This window comes from Muntiacus reevesi, chromosome 7 (genome assembly GCF_963930625.1).
Source record: "Muntiacus reevesi chromosome 7, mMunRee1.1, whole genome shotgun sequence".
NCBI lineage: Eukaryota > Metazoa > Chordata > Mammalia > Artiodactyla > Cervidae > Muntiacus > Muntiacus reevesi.
The window spans coordinates 52,282,030-52,299,132 of NC_089255.1; the positions used below are offsets into that span (position 1 = coordinate 52,282,030).

Consider the following 17,103-nt stretch of genomic DNA (forward strand, 5'->3'; position numbering starts at 1 on the left):
AGGACAATATAAATATTTTAAATTTGTATGATCCTATATAGTACAGTCTCAAAATTTTTAAACAAATATTTGCCAAATAGGCACACGAAAAATAAGCATTGATATACAGAAGGCATGAATAAAATTAAGAAAAGTGAAGGTGTTAGTTGCTCAGTTGTATTCAACTCTGCGCAACCCCATAAACTGTAGCCTGCCAGGCTTGTTTGTCCACAGGGTTTCCCAGGCAAGAATACTGAAGTGGGTAGCCATTCCCTTCTCCAGGGGATCTTCCCAACCCAGGGACTGAACCCAGGTCTTCTGCATTGCAGACAGATTCTTTACCATCTGAGCCACCAGGGAAGCCCCAAAATTAAGAAAATTGACCTAAATAAAGGATTAATGTAAAACACACACATTTTTTCCAAACACACACAAAATATTACTTTGAAATTAGGTTATACCGTAGCTCAGACAGCAAAGAATCTGCCGGCAATTCAGGAGACCCGGGTTTGATCCTTGGGTCAGGAAGATCCCCTGGAGAAGGGAATGGCAACCCATTTCAGGATTCTAGCCTAGGGAATTCCATGGACAGACCCTGGAGTCTGAGCAACTAACACGATTGAGCAACTAACACGTAACTATAACTCGCTCAGTCATGTCCGACTCTTTGAGACCCCATGAACCGCAGCATGCCAGGCCTCCCTGTCCATCACCAACTCCCGGAGTCCACCCAAACCCATGTCCATTCAGTTGATGATGCCATCCAACTATCTCATCCTCTGTCGTCCCCTTCTCCTCCTGCCCTCAATCTTGCCCAGCATCAGGGTCTTTTCCAATGAGTCAGCTCTTCACATCAGGTGGCCAAAGTACTGGAGTTTCAGCTTCAGCATCAGTCCTTCCAATGAGCACCCAGGACTCATCTCCTTTAGGATGGACTGGTTGGATCTCCTTGCAGTCCAAGGGACTCTCAAGAATCTTCAACAACACCACAGTTCAAATGCATCAATTCTTCGGTGCTCAGCTTTCTTTATAGTCCAACTCTCACATCCATACATGACCACTGGAAAAACCATACATAGCCTTGACTAGACGGATCACTGTTGACAAAGTAATGTCTCTGCTGTCTAGGTTGGTCATAACTTTCCTTCCAAGGAGTATGCATCTTTTAATTTTATGGCTCAATCACCATCTGCAGTGATTTTGGAGCCCCCCAAAATAAAGTCTGCCACTGTTTCCCCACCTATCTGCCACGAAGTGATGGGACTAGATGCCATGATCTAAGTTTTCTGAATGTTGAGCTTTAAGCCAACTTTTTCATTCTCCTCTTTCACTTTCATCAAGAGGCTCTTCAGTTCTTCTTCGTTTTCTGCCATAAGAGTGGTGTCATCTGCGTATCTGAGGTTATGGATATTTCTCCCAGCAATCTTGATTCCAGCTTGTGCTTCATCCAGTCTAGTGTTTCTCATGATATACTCTGCATATAAGTTAAAGAAGCAGGGTGACAATATACAGCCTTGACATACTCCTTTTCCTATTTGGAACCAGTCTGTTGTTCCATGTCCAGTTCTAACTGTTGCTTCCTGACCTGCATACAGGTTTCTCAAGAGGCAGGTCAGGTGGTCTCGTATTCCCATCTCTTTCAGAATTTTCCACAGTTCATTGTGATCCACACAGTCAAAGGCTTTGGCATAGTCAATAAAGCAGAAAGAGATGCTTTTCTGGCACTCTCTTCTTTTTCGATGATCCAGCGGATGTTGGCAGTTTGATCTCTGGTTCCTCTGCCTTATCTAAAACCAGTTTGAACATCTGGAAGTTCACGGTTCACGTATTGCTGAAGCCTGACTTGGAGAATTTTGAGCATTACTTTGCTAGCGTGTAAGATGAGTGCAATTGTGCAGTAGTTTGAGCATTCTTTGGCATTGCCTTTCTTAGGGATTGGAATGAAAACTGACCTTTTCCAGTCCTGTGACCACTGCTGAGTTTTCCATATTTGCTGACATATTGAGTACAGCACTGTCACAGCATCATCTTTCAGGATTTGAAATAGCTCAACTGGAATTCTATCACCTCCACTAGCTTTGTTCGTAGTGACACTTCTTAAGGCCCACTTGACTTCACATTCCAGGATGTCTGGTTCTAGATGAATGATCACACCACCGTGATTATCTGGTTGTGAAGATCTTTTTTATACAGTTCTTCTGTGTATTCTTGTCACCTCTTCTTAATATCTTCTGCTTCTGTTAGGTCCCTACCATTCCGTCCTTTATTGAGCGCATCTTCATGAAATGTTCCCTTGGTATCTCTAATTTTCTTGAAGAGATCTCTAGTCTTTCCCATTCTATTGTTTTCCTCTATTTCTTTGCACTGATCCCTGAGGAAGGCTTTCTTATCTCTCCTTGCTATTCTTTGGAAACTCTGCATTCAAATGGGTATATCTTTCCTTTTCTCCTTTGCTTTTCACTTCTCTTCTTTTCACAGCTATTTGTAAGGCCTCCTCAGACAGCCATTTTGCTTTTTTGCATTTCTTTTTCTTGGGGATGGTCTTGATTCCTGTCTCCTGTACAATGTCATGAACCTCCATCCATAGCTCATCAGGCACTCTGTCTATCAGATCTAGTCCCTTAAATCTATTTCCCACTTCCACTGTATAGTCATAAGTGATTTGATTTACCTCATACCTGAATGGTCTAGTGGTTTTCTCCACTTTCTTCAATTTAAGTCTGTATCTGGCAATAAGGAGTTCATGATCTGAGCCACAGTCAGCTCCCTGTCTTGTTTTTGCTGACTGTATAGAGCTTCTCCATCTTTGGCTGCAAAGAATATAACCAATCTGATTTCAGTATTGACCATCTGGTGATGTCCATATGTAGAGTCTTCTCTTGTGTTGTTGGAAGAGGTTGTTTGCTATGACCAGTGTGTTCTCTTGGCAGAACTCCGTTAGCCTTTGCCCTGCTTCATTCTGTACTCCAAGGCCAAAGTTGCCCGTTACTCCAGGTGTTTCTTGACTTCCTACTTTTGCATTCCAGTCCCCTATAATGAAAAGGATGTTTTTTGGGTGTTAGTTCTAGAAGGTCTTGTAGGTCTTCATAGAGCTGTTCAACTTCAGCTTCTTCAGCATTACTGGTTGGGGCATAGACTTGAATTACCATGATATTGAATGGCTTGCCTTGGAAACGAACAGAGATCATTCTGTCATTTTTCAGATTGCATCCAAGTCCAAGTACTTTCGGACTCTTTTGTTGACTACGATGGCTACTCCATTTCTTCTAAGGAATTCCTGCCCACAGTAGTAGATATAATGGTCATCTGAGTTAAATTCACCCATTCCAGGCCATCTTAGTTCAGTGATACCTAGAATGTCAATGTTCACTCTTGTCCTCTCCTGTTTGACCACTTACAATTTGCCTTGATTCATGGACCTAACATTCCAGGTTACTATGCAATATTGCTCTTTACAGCATCGAATCTTGCTTCTCTCACCAGTACCATTCACAACTGGGTGTTGTTTTTGCTTTGGCTCCATCCCTTCATTCTTTCTGGAGTTATTTCTCCACTAATCTCCAGTAGCATATTGGACACCTACCGACCTGGGGAGTTCCTCTTTCAGTGTCCTATCCTTTTGCCTTTTCATACTGTTCATGGGATTCTCAAGGCAAGAGCAACAAATCTAACATGTTTAATATTATATAGACAATTATTTTAATCAATAGATCTTATATTTTTTCAGTCACTTTAAGTTTATAGGAAAATTGAGTGGAAAGTAGAGATTTTCCATAAATCTCTTCACCCTCCTCTCTCACCAAACAGTTTCTACTATTGTTAACTTAAAAAAAAAAAAAGAATACATCCATCACTTCACAGTTGAAATTTTTTGTGTGTTCGTACCATCTTCACAAGGTAAAGAATCTGCCTGCCAGTGCAGGAGACGCAGGTCCAATCCGCAGGTCAAGAAGGTCCCTGGAGAAGGAAATGGCTGCCCACTCCAGAATTCTTGCCTGGGAAATGGCATGGACAGAAGGAGCCTGATGGGCTACAGTCCATGGGGTCGCAAAAGAATCAGACAGGACTTAGCAACTAAACAACAACCCTCTTTAACAACTTTGAAGAATACAATGCAATATTTTGAACTACAGTCACCACGCTGTGTATTATAAATCCAGGACATATTCATCTTATAACTAAAAGTTTGTACCCTTTGACTAACATCGCCCCATTTCTCCCATCCCTCAATCCCTGGTTTAGCTAACAAGCTACTCTCCGTAGAGTTCAGCTGCATGTATAAATGAGATCACACTGTATTTGTCTTTCTCTGACATTTCACTTAGCATAATACCTTAAGGTTTCATTCTTGTTGTTGAAAATGGCACTATTTCCTACTTTCAAATAATACATATATGCCACATTTTGTTTCTCCATTCAATCACCAATGGACACTTAGGTTGTTTCCATACCTTGGGTATTGTAAATAAGGCTGTAAATAAGTGAACATGGGAGTGAAGATATTTCTGAGACAGTGATTTCATTTCCTTTGGATGTACATCTAGAAGTCAGATTTCTAAAAAATATAGTGGTGCTAGCTTTAATTTTTTATTAATCACCACACTGTTTTTCATAATGGCTGTACCAATTTACATTTTTACTAACAGTGCATAAGAGTTCCCTTTTCTCCACATCCTTGCCACCACTTATTATTTCTTGCCTTTTTGATAAAAGCCATCCTAGCAGAGGATATCCTATTATGGTTCTGATTTTCATTTTCCTGATGATTACTGATGTTGAACACCTTTTTGTGTACCTACTGTCTGTTTCTATGTCTACTGAAGTCCTTTGCTATTTAAAAATCAGATTATTTGACTTTTTGCTATTTACATATGGGTTCCTTATATATCTTGAATATATGGTTTGAAAATAATTTCTACCATTCTGTAAGTTGCCTTTTCATCTTGTTGATTTTGCTATGCTGAGTCTTTTTAGTTTGATATATTTTCATTCACTTATTATTTTGTTGCCAATGCTTTTAGTGTCATAAAAAAAAAAAAAAATCATTCCCAAGACCAGTATCATGGAGATTTCCCCTTATGTTTTCTTCTAGGAGTTTTATGGTTTCAGGTCTTACATTTAAATGTTTAACCATCTTGAGTTTTTTTATGCCAAAGCCATACTGTTTTAGAAATTCACATAGTTAAATAATTCCCAAATTTTTCTATTGCTTTTCAGCTATCTCCTTCCAAAAGTTTGATAAATATTCACTTCTGTTCTTCTTGTTTTAAATTGCTCATATAAATTTGACTCAAACCATCTGGAATTTATTTTGATGTTTTTTTAAGATGTAAAAATCTATATGATTTTTTTCCCAAACTGCTAAACAACTGCTCCAAAATAATTCACTGAATTACTTTTTCTGTTGATTAATGATATGTCCTTTATTGCTTTCACATTATATTCAAGTTTATTTCTGAGCTATCTTGTGCCACTGATTATTTCTTCTTGGCCCAGTATTTAGGCATGTTTATAACTGCAAGTTATATTATAATATTCTTTAATTCTAGTAGGACCAAACTTAACACATGGTTTTCTTTTTTCTTTTCTTTTTTTTTTAGTTTCTTCTCTTTACAGGTTTATTCAACACAAAACAACCTCTTACAACTTTACTGAGGTGACTGGCCACGTCCACGACCAAATCCGCCTCTAAACTGGAACTCCGCTGCTGACCCAGCCCCGGCCTCGGCGATCTCGTCCGCACCAGGGCGCACGGCACTTCGTCTGTAGGCGTCTCTCCTCGCGTGAGCCTTGCAGGTCGCTCTCCCTCCAGACCTTTGGGCCGTGGCCGGCCAGTCTCAGGACGGCTGCGGCGCAGGGTGGCGGGCACAATCTCAGGGGGCAGGTGGAGGTAATCGCGGAGATCCTGGATGCCCTCGTTGGTGAGGTACCAGTAGAAGTGTCTCCAGGCAAACTCTTCCTTCACGTGGCCTCGTGACTTGAGAGACTGCACGGCTTTCATGACATGAAGATTGAGCACATTCTTGTCTGCCAGCTCCGGGTGCTTGGGCATGTGGACATCCTTCTTGGCCACCATCACCCCCTCCTTAAAAAGGAGTTCGTAAATGGCAGTCCGGTTCTTTTCGGGCATCAACATCGCGACGGCTGCTGTGTCGGGGGCCGGCGCTGGAAAGGTAACAGATGGTTTTCAAACATATTTTGTTGTTTTTCTTCTAGAAATATTTTCATTGGGGATTATTTGCTAATTGTCTCTGTTTCAAAACAGTGCTATAAAAAATTTACAACACAGTCATAGAAAAATGCAAATAATATTGAAGAGTATAAAGCAAATAATAAAGCCCCCTTCCTTCCTTTAAAACTCTCAGTTCTGCTCTTTGGCAGCCATTGTTGACATCTTTTTGTGTGTGCATTATTCCAGAAACTGTCCATGTATAGATTTATAAAAACATATATAATATCTAGTTCCCCATTCCCAGTTTTTACACAAATTGGTTCATATTCCACATTCAGTTCTCAAACTTGTTTATTCCCTTCACTAGTCATAACAATGGCACATTCCTTATCCAGAAAGAACTTTAAAACAACTTGTGAAGTTCCAGAACATTCCACTGAAATTTTGTCTGGAATCGCACCAACTCCTACGAAAATGAACAGTGAACTTCCTTGACTCCCTCAGCCAGCAGATGCCTCCTCTTGCCCATGGGTCTTGCCTAGGAATTCAGTTCCTTTCTGTCCCACTTCACCTTGGTAACTCTTAACTACCCTTCAAGTATCAGCTTGTGATATTTCTCCCACTTTCCAATATACATTTTTCTTATATCCAGTGCTTTAATAAAATTATATTAATTCTGATGGTTTTGGAAATTCAAATGAAGTTTCTTGATGTAAAATAATATAATTTGCAAATAATGAGAGTTTACCTATTTCTGGTTCATCTTTATTGCACTAACCAGAACTTCCAAAGCAATATTAAGTGGTAATAACATAATATTACATCCACTTTTAATAAATATTCTTTTTCTATTTTCACTTAAAATCTAATATCTACTGGTGGTTTGAAATACATACTCTCTACCTTATTAAGGAAGTGACTATATCAGTTCAGTTCAGTCGCTCAGTCATGTCCAACTCTTTGCAACCCCATGAACCACAGCATACCAAGTCTCCCTGTCTATCACCAACTCCCAGAGTCCACACAAACCCATGTCCATTGAGTCAGTAATGCCATCCAACCATCTCATCCTCTGTCGTCCCCTTCTCCTCCTGCCTTCAATCTTTGCCAGCATCAGGGTCTTTTCCAATGAGTCAGCTCTTCACATCAAGTGGCCAAAGTATCGGAGTTTCAGCTTCAACATCACTCCTTCCAGTGAATATTCAGGACTGATCTCCTTTAGGACGGACTGGTTAGATCTCCTTGCAGTCCAAGGGACTCTCAAGAATCTTCTCCAACACCACAGTTCAAAAGCATCAATTCTTCTGCACTCAGCTTTCTTTACAGTCTAACTTTCACATCCATACATGACCACTGGAAAAATCATAGCCTTGACTAGACGGACCTTTGTTGGCAAAGTATTGTCTCTGCTTTTTAATATTCTGTCTAGGTTGGTCATAACTTTCCTCCCAAGGAGTATGCATCTTTTAATTTTATGGCTCAATCACCATCTGCAGTGATTTTGGAGCCCAAAATAATAAAGTCTGCCACTGTTTCCACTGTTTCTCCTTCTATTTGCCATGAAGTGATGGGACTGGATGCCATGATCTAAGTTTTCTGAATGTTGAGCTTTAAGCCAACTTTTTCATTCTCCTCTTTCACTTTCATCAAGAGGCTCTTCAGTTCTTCTTCACTTTCTGCCATAAGGGTGTTGTCATCTGCGTATCTGAGGTTATGGATATTTCTCCCAGCAATCTTGATTCCAGCTTGTGCTTCATCCAGTCTAGTGTTTCTCATGATATACTCTGCATATAAGTTAAAGAAGCAGGGTGACAATATACAGCCTTGACATACTCCTTTTCCTATTTGGAACCAGTCTGTTGTTCCATGTCCAGTTCTAACTGTTGCTTCCTGACCTGCATACAGGTTTCTCAAGAGGCAGGTCAGGTGGTCTGGTATTCCCATCTCTTTCAGAATTTTCCACACTTTATTGTGATCCACACAGTCAAAGGCTTTGGCATAGTCAATAAAGCAGAAAGAGATACTTTTCTGGAACGCTCTTGCTTTTTCGATGATCCAGCGGATATTGGCGATTTGATCTCTGGTTCCTCTGCCTTATCTAAAACCAACTTGAACATCTGGAAGTTCACGGTTCATGTATTGCTGAAGCCTGACTTGGAGAATTTTGAGCATTACTTTGCTAGCGTGTAAGATGAGTGCAATTGTGCAGTAGTTTGAGCATTCTTTGGCATTGCCTTTCTTAGGGATTGGAATGAAAACTGACCTTTTCCAGTCCTGTGGCCACTGCTGAGTTTTCCATATTTGCTGACATATTGAGTACAGCACTTTCACAGCATCATCTTTCAGGATTTGAAATAGCTCAACTGGAATTCTATCACCTCCAGTAGCTTTGTTCATAGTGATGTCTCCTAAGGCCCACTTGACTTCACATTCCAGGATGTCTGGCTCTAGCTGAGTGTGAGTGATCACACCATTGTGATTATCTGGTCGTGAAGATCTTTTTTATACAGTTCTTCTGTGTATTCTTGCCACATCTTCTTAATATCTTCTGCTTCTGTTATTATTTTAGAGAATATGAATGGTTTGAGTTTTATTAAATGCCCTTTTGGCATCTGTTGAGATGACTATGATTTTTATATGATTTATTTATATAATGTATCACAGGTAAAAAGTTTCTGAATATTGAATCTTGATTTCTTTCCTGGAATAAAATCTCTTTGGTTCTCGGAGATTAAAAACACACATTGTTGCTTTCTCTTTCTTGCATTTCGTTTAGTATTTTTTGCACTTATATTAATGAGAAAGTGAAAGTGAAGTCGTTCAGTTGTGTCTGACTCTTTACGAACCCATGTACTGTAGCCTACCAGGCTCCTCTGTCCATGGGATTTTCCAGGAAATAGTACTGGAGTGGATTGCCATTTTCTTCTCCAGGGGATTTTCCCGACGCAGGGATCGAACCCAGGTCTCCCGCACTGTAGACAGATGCTATACCATCTGAGCCACCAGGAAAGTCCTATTAATGAGAAAGGTTAATAACAAATTTTTTTATGAGTTGAGAGAAGTAGCTTAGAATGAGAGAACATCAGCATTTAATGGAGTAGCTAGTCTCTCAACTTAGGCCAGAAATGCCTTATATTATACATGAAAAGCAATTGATAATCTGATAGATAAGAAAGTACCCTGTGAATCTGATTAGCATGAATCAATATCATCTCATCATCTGTGGACGAATCAAATTTCCCAACCTGTAGTTCTCAGAAGGAAGAGCAGAGGTATAAAGTATAATAGGCATGAAGACTGCCTGTATGCAGTCAGCCATACCAATTCCCACAAATTCCTAGGTCAAAGACTGTCGTTATTTTCAACATGCAAAAATATTACAAAATTACTTCACTATATAGATATCACAGTTTTCTTCTGCTTTTCAGTTATTTTGACTATCTGAGGACTTAAACCCATATACTAATATCTTTTGGGGAATTTGCATTTCATTTGACTTAAAAGGGTTCTATTTTTCTTTTTCCCATTCTGTGACACAAATATCTTTAAAGGTCTATTGTTTTAGGGCCTCTAATATTCAGGAACACCGGCACTTTTGCAATGCTGAAGGCAATATGCAAATAACTGAGAGGTCATTCAACCTGTTCAAAGCAAGTTTTCCATCACACACACAATAACTTTCTTAACCATTTAAAACAGAATTCCTGGTGTACCTCTAAACTCAAAAGAACTGAAGTCATTAAGTCTTTCTGAAGCTATAAAGGGACAACTTTGCTTTGATTTCTGGCTTAATTCACTGACTGATAACCCAACACAAATCTTTGGCTGAAATTACTTTAGCAGATCTATGCCAGGCATTAGTTATTCATGTGGCTTTGTAATAACATTCATTTTTCTAATTAATGTTCACTCTTAGGCATAAAAGCTGGGCTGAGAATTTAAATGATTCAGCCAGTGACTGACAAATGTGGAAATCATTCCTAGCTCCAATGACTCTGTTACATCTCTCTTCATATAACTTTCTTCAGGACATTAGTTCTCTAAAATTAAAAATATCCTGACAGAGTTACTTCTTTTGTATCTTTCTTGTGGACAAAGTTTCCTTTTCTTATAAGTCTATTTGAAAATGGTCAAAGTAGGCATAATGTTACTTTTATTTGTAGCAGCCAAATTATACATTATTTAACTTGGCTCACATAATTTATCCCTTATGCACAGAAATTACATCTATCATAATCACAACCCCATCTTTGCATTTGGGTAGAATATTCAAAAGATAAAAGGGGGTTACCCCTTCTGGTAAGATTATTCCTGCATAAGGATATGTTTATTTTTCAAGAGTTACACAATGTGAGGGTTTAACAATAAAGTAAATAACAAAACTTCATTTCCCTAATGCCACAGGTACTTCCTGCAAGGCCAGCTAAAGTTATTAGTAAAGATCGTAGAAAAGAAATGCCTCTAAATTATCTCTCAATTCTTACAGCACATTTTCTGCTTTTCGGTACACAAGTTTAATATTCCTGAGAAGTTTGCTACATATTAATAGAGTTACCCCCTTCATGGATTGCTGCCTCATCATGGTGAAGGGGCTTGTGTAGCTCAATAAAGTTATGAGCCATGTGGTGTAGGGCCACCCAAGACAGACAGGCCATAGTAGAGAATGCTGACAAAACATGATCCACTGGAGAAGGCAATGGCAAACCACCCCAGTATACTTGCCGTAAGAATCTCATGAACTGTATATAAAAAGACAAAAAGATACAACACTGAAAGATAAGTCCCTCAGGTTGAAAGATGTCCAATATGCTACTGGGGAAGAGCAGAGAACAACTACTAATAGCCCCAGAAAGAATGAAGTGGGGGACCAAAGCAGAATCAACATACAATTGTGGATATGTCTGCTGATGAAAGTAAAATCTGATGCTACAAAGAACAGTATTTCAAAGGAACCTGCAATGTTAGGTTCATGAATCAAGGTAAATTGGATGTGTTCAAGCAGGAGATGGTAAGAATAAAACACTGACATCTTAGGAATCAGTGAGCTAAAATGGATGGGAACGGGCATGTTTAGTTCAGATGACCATTATATCTATGTACTACTGTGGGCAAGAATCCCATAGAGAAAATGGAGTAGCCCTCATAATCAATAAAGTTTCAAACTCAAAAGAGTTTGAAATGAAGCACTTGGGTGCAACCTCAAAAATGACAAATGATCTCGGTTCCTTTTCAAGGCAAGCCACTCACAATAATTCAAGTCTATGCCCCTATCACTGATGCCAAATAAGCTGATCAGTACTATGAAGACCTGCAAGACCTCCTAGAACTAACACCAGAAAAAGATGTTCTGTTCATCACTGCAGATTGGAAAATAAAAGCAAAAGATACCTGGAGTAACAGGCAAGTTTGGCCTTGGAATACAAAATGAAGCAGGGCAAGGCTAACTGAATTCTGCCAAGAGAATGCACTGGTCATAGCAAACACCCTTTTTCAACAACACGAGAGGTGATTTTACACATTGATTGCATTCTTTGTAGTCGAAGATGGAGAAGCTATATACAGTCAGCAAAAACAAGACCTGGAGCTGACTGTGGCTCAGATCATCAGCTTCTCATAGCAAAATTCTGGCTTTAACTAAAGAAAGCAGAGAAAACCACTAGGTCAGTCAGGTATGAATTAAATCAATTCTCTTATGAATATGCAATGAAGGTGATGAATAGATTCAAGGGATTTGATCTAGTAAACAGTGTGCCTGAAGAACTATGGATGGAGGCCCATAATATTACAGGAGGCAGTGAACAAAACCATCTTAAAGAAAAAGAAAAGCAAAAAGGCAAAGTGGGTATCTGAGGAGGCTTTACAAATAGCTGAAGAAAGAAAAGAAGCAAAAAGCAAGGGAGAAAGGAAAAGGTACACCCAACTAAAGGCAGAGTTCCAAAGAATAGCAAGGGGAGACAAGAAGACCTTCTTAAAGAAAAATCCTTAAAAATAGAGGAAAACAACAGAAGAGGAAAGACTACAGATCTCTTCAGGGAAATTGGAAGTATCAAGGGAACATTTTGCCCAAAGATAGGCACAAAAAAGCACAGAAACAGTAGAGACCTAATACAAGCTGAAGTGATCAAGAAGAGATGGAAAGAATACATGGAAGAATGGTACAAAAAAATCTTAATGAACCAGATAACCACAATGGTATGGTCAGTCACCCAGAGCCAAACATTCTGGAGTTGGAAGTCAGGTGGGCCTTAGGAAGCACTGCTGGAAATAAAGCTACTGGATGTGATGGAATTCCAGTGGACCCTAAAAGATGATGCTATCAAAGTGTTACACTCAATATGTCAGCATATCCAGAAGGCCCAGCAGTGACCACAGGACTGGAGAAGGTCAAGCCTCATCCTAGTTCCCAAGAAGGGTAGTACTAAAGAATGTGCTAACCATCAGACAATTGCACTCATTTCCCATGCTAGTAATGTCATGCTTAAAATCTTGCATGCAAGGCTTCAGCATTATGCAAACAAAGCTTCCAGATGTCCAAGCTTGGTTCAGAAAAGGCAGAGGAACCAGAGATCAGATTGCAGGAATTCCAGAAAAACATCTAGCTCTGTTTCATTGACTATGCTAAAGCCTTTGACTGTGTGAATCATAAAAAGTTCTTAGAGATGAGAATACCAGACCATCTTACCTGCCTCCTGAGAAACCTGTACGTGGGTCAAGAAGCAACAGTTAGAACCCTGTATGGAACAACTGATTCGTTCAGAATTGAGAAAGAAGTATGACAGGCCTGTCTGCTGTCACCCTGTTTATTTAACTTGTATTCTGAGCACATCAAGTAAAATGCTGGGCTGGATGAGTTACAAGCTGGAATCAAGATAGGCAGGAGAAACATCAACAACATCAGATAGGCAGATAATACCACTCTAATGGCAGAAAGTGAAGAGGAACTAAAGAGCCTCTTGATGAGGGTGAAGGAGGAGAGCGAAAAGGCAGGCTTAAAATTAAATATTAAAAATACTAAGATCATGGCATCCAGCCCCATTACTTCACGGCAAATAGAAGGGAAAAAGGTGGAAGCAGTGACAGATTTCCTTTTCTTGGGCTCTAAAATCACTGAGGATGATGACTGCAGCCATGAAATCAGAAGACGATTGCTTCTTGGCAGGAAAGCTATTACAAACCCAGACAGTGTGTTGAAAGGCAGATACATCACTCTGTCAACAAAGGGCCATGTAATCAAGGCTATGGTCTTCCCAGTGGTCACATACGGTTGGGAGAGCTGGACTATAAAGAAGGCTGAGTGCCAAAGAAATGATGCCTTCAAAGTGTTGGAGAAGACTCCTGAGAGTCCCTTGGACAGCAAAGAGATCAAATCAGTCAAACTTAAAGGAAATCAACCCTGAACATTCACTGGAAGGAATGAATATTTCTTCATTCCTTCAGCATGCGGAAGAAGCTCCAGTATTTTGGCCATCTGATGTATCTGATGTGAACAGCTGACTCATTGGAAAAGTCCCTGATGCTGGGAAAGATTGAGGGCAGAAGCAGAGGGCATTAGAGCTTGAGATGGCTGGATGGCATCACTAATGCAATGGACATGAATTTGGGCAAACTCCAGGAGATAGTGAGGGACAGGGAGGCCAGTGTGCTGCAGACCATGGGGGTCACAAAGAGTTAGACATGGTTGGGTGACTGAATAACAATATATTTACATTAAGAAAAATGTTTTCATATTTATAAATGAAGCAAATGGATAGGTGCATACCTTTTTACTATGTTAACTGGAAAAAAAAAGCACAACCTAAAAGTTGAGAAATATGTTTTATTCAGCAGACTTACTGAGAACTTAAGCCAAGGATATAGCCTCTCAACAGCTTTGAGGGACTGTTCCCAACCAGTAAAGGAGAAGCCAGGATATATAGGAATTCTGGCCAAAGACAAAACAAAAAACCCAGGTTGTCTAACACCAAAAGATTGCTGCTAATTGAAGAAAAACTAGACATCTCAAGTTAATGAGTTTAGTACTTTTCTATGTATGGGAACATGCAAGATTCTGGATTTACTGAAATTATTCTTCATATATGCACCTTAACCAGGTGATGTGTGTAGGCTCCCCACCACTGCCCTCCCTCTGCCTCCAGAATTGGACCATAAAGAAGTCTGAGCATCGAAAAATTGATGCTTTTGAATTGTGGTGCTGGAGGAGACTCTTGAGAGTCTCTTGGACTGCAAGGTAATCAAACCAGTCCATCCTAAAGGAAATTAAGCTAAAACTGAAGCTCCAATACTTTGGCCACCTGATGGGAAGAGCCAACTCACTGGAAAATACCCTGATGCTGGGAAAGATTGAGGACAGGAGGAGAAGGGGGTGACAAGAGAATGAGACGGTTGGATAGAATCACCGACTCAATGGACATGAGTTTGAGCAAACTCCAGGAGATACTGAAGGACAGGGAAGCCTGGCGTGTGGCAATCCATGGGGTCACAAAGGACTGGACACGACTTGGCGACTGAACAACAGCATGCACCTTAACTACTAGGGCCAGTATCCTGTTCTTCTCAATCCTGAATCCCCTCAGGGTGCACCACTGGGTGGGGGTTCGGGGTGGCTACAGGGGCTGATGGCTTGGTAGCTCAACATCCTTTGTTTACTGATATGACAGGAGATATTCTTTGTCCTCACCTGTTACTCTAAAGCACTAATGGCTCTATCCAAAGATTATTTAATTCCTGAGTAGGGAATTATATTTGTGCTTGACTTACTATTTAGTCTTCTCACGTGGTGCTGGGAAGTGGTAAAGAACTTGCCTGCCATTGTAGGAAGATGTAAGAGACACGGGTTCGATTCCTGTGTTGGTAAGATCCCTTGGAGGAGAGCATGGCAACCCACTTCAGGATTCTTGCTTGGAGAATCCCACGGACAAGGAGCCTGGCGGGCTACAGTCCATAAGGTCACCAACAGTCAGATACAACTGAAGTGACTCAGCACAGGACAGGAGCTAGATTCTATGAAATTAGATATTAATTTTAGATTTCTCTCTGGAAATAAAGGTAACCCCAGTTGTTATGGTTTTCTTGCCCTGCAGGACATTAACTAGTTTATAGCTGTAAGCAAATTCTTTTTACCTTTCCTTTCACTGGAAAGGAAAGAAATCTTGAGTTCCTCAGATTCTTCCTTGAATCAGCTTTGCCATCTTCATGATTTCCTCAATAATGGTTAAGAAATCCTGACCCATCTTCACTATAATACTTATATAATAAACAAGTCTTGATTTTTAAAATTTTGATAATTCTCATGTTTAACACAGTTCACTTTTGAAGCCAAAGTGTCCTATATGCTATTCTCCTCTCAAGCTCTTCTCAATACAATATGAAGGTAGGTAGTTTCAAATACTGTAAAACACAAGAATTATAACCCCCTGAGGCATATTTCTAAATACAAACACCAAGTAAGCCTTAAAAAAAAAAAGTCCTATCCTTGGTAAGTATATGAACAGGGTTTTTTCCCCTTAAATTAACAAACTATAAAGTTATGTATACAATTTAATAGGCCAGTGTTTCAGATGCAACAATTAGAAAATAAAAATAAAGAAATTTTTAAAATTGTATTGTTAAAGACATCATAGTGATGTGGAAGAAAAAAGGGCTGAACAATATTCCAAAGGTGGAAGAACCCCTTCTAATAAGTCATGCTGGCAAGCAGTTCTTCCCCTAGGTGAATTGGCTAGTTCTTGGCTTGGATTACAGATTAGACTTGGTACAGGTATTAGAAGTAAATGGGTGAAAGAAAAACTCATGGGTCTTTTGGTGGTTATGGTAGCTGGCATAACAGATTGGAACCTGAGGAGCCTATACAATACTAATCAAAAGAAAGCCAGGAAAGCAATACTCATATCAGAAAATGGGACTTCAGAACAGGAATACTTCCTGAGATAAAAAGAAAAATTACATAATGACTAATTATCATTCACTAAGAATAGACCAAAAATTATTAAGTGCACATGGACATAAAGAATACAAGGAGCAAAATAGAACAGAATTGAAAAAATAAAGAAAAATTCAAAGTTATGATTGGTGATGTCAATATTTTTCTCTCTATACTCAATAAAACAATCAGACCAAAAGTCAGTGAAGAATTAGAAGACCTAAACAACATGTCAAACAAATTAAACTAATTAATTTTCATAAAACACTCAACTAACAACAGCATATGTCATCCTTTACAAGAAAACATGACACATTCACCAAGATAAATGATATTCTGGACCATAAATCAAATAACATATTTAAAAGAATCATATAAAATAAGCTTTCATAACATAATTAAAATAAAAAGATTTCTGAAAAATATCTTCTATTTGGAAAAACTTAAAACTCTCTTTTTTTTTAATTTCATGGCTGCAGTCCGCATCTGCAGTGATTTTGGAGCCCCCAAAAATAAAGTCTGCCACTGTTTCCACTGTTTCTCCTTCTATTTGCCATGAAGTGATGGGACTGGATGCCGTGATCTTAGTTTTCTGAATGCTGAGCTTTAAGCCAACTTTTTCACTCTCCTCTTTCACTTTCATCACGAGGCTCTTTAGTTCTTCTTCGCTTTCTGCCATCAAGGTGGTGTCCTCTGCATATCTGAGGTTATTAATATTTCTCCCAGCAATCTTGATTCCAGCTTGTGCTTCATTCAGTCCAGTGTTTCTCATGATGTACTCTGCATATAAGTCAAATAAGCAGGGTGACAATATACACCCTTGACATACTCCTTTTCCTATTTGGAACCAGTCTACTGCTCCATGTCTAGTTCTAACTTGCTTCCTGACCTGCATACAGATTTCTCAAGAGGCAGGTCAGGTGGTCTGGTATTCCCATCTCTTTCAGAATTTTCCACAGTTTATTGTGATCCACACAGTCAATGGCTTTAGCATAGTCAATAAAGCAGAAATAGATGGTTTTCTGGAACTCTC

At 39.5% G+C, this 17,103-nt stretch overlaps 1 protein-coding gene and 1 pseudogene across 3 annotated transcripts in view; both read right to left on the minus strand.

The window, feature by feature from the left end:
- TEX9 (testis expressed 9) overlaps positions 1 to 17,103 on the minus strand; it is a 297,677-nt gene that overhangs the window by 151,739 nt on the left and 128,835 nt on the right. The window lies entirely within an intron of this gene.
- LOC136171978 (small ribosomal subunit protein eS10-like) lies at positions 5,547 to 6,146 on the minus strand (annotated as a pseudogene).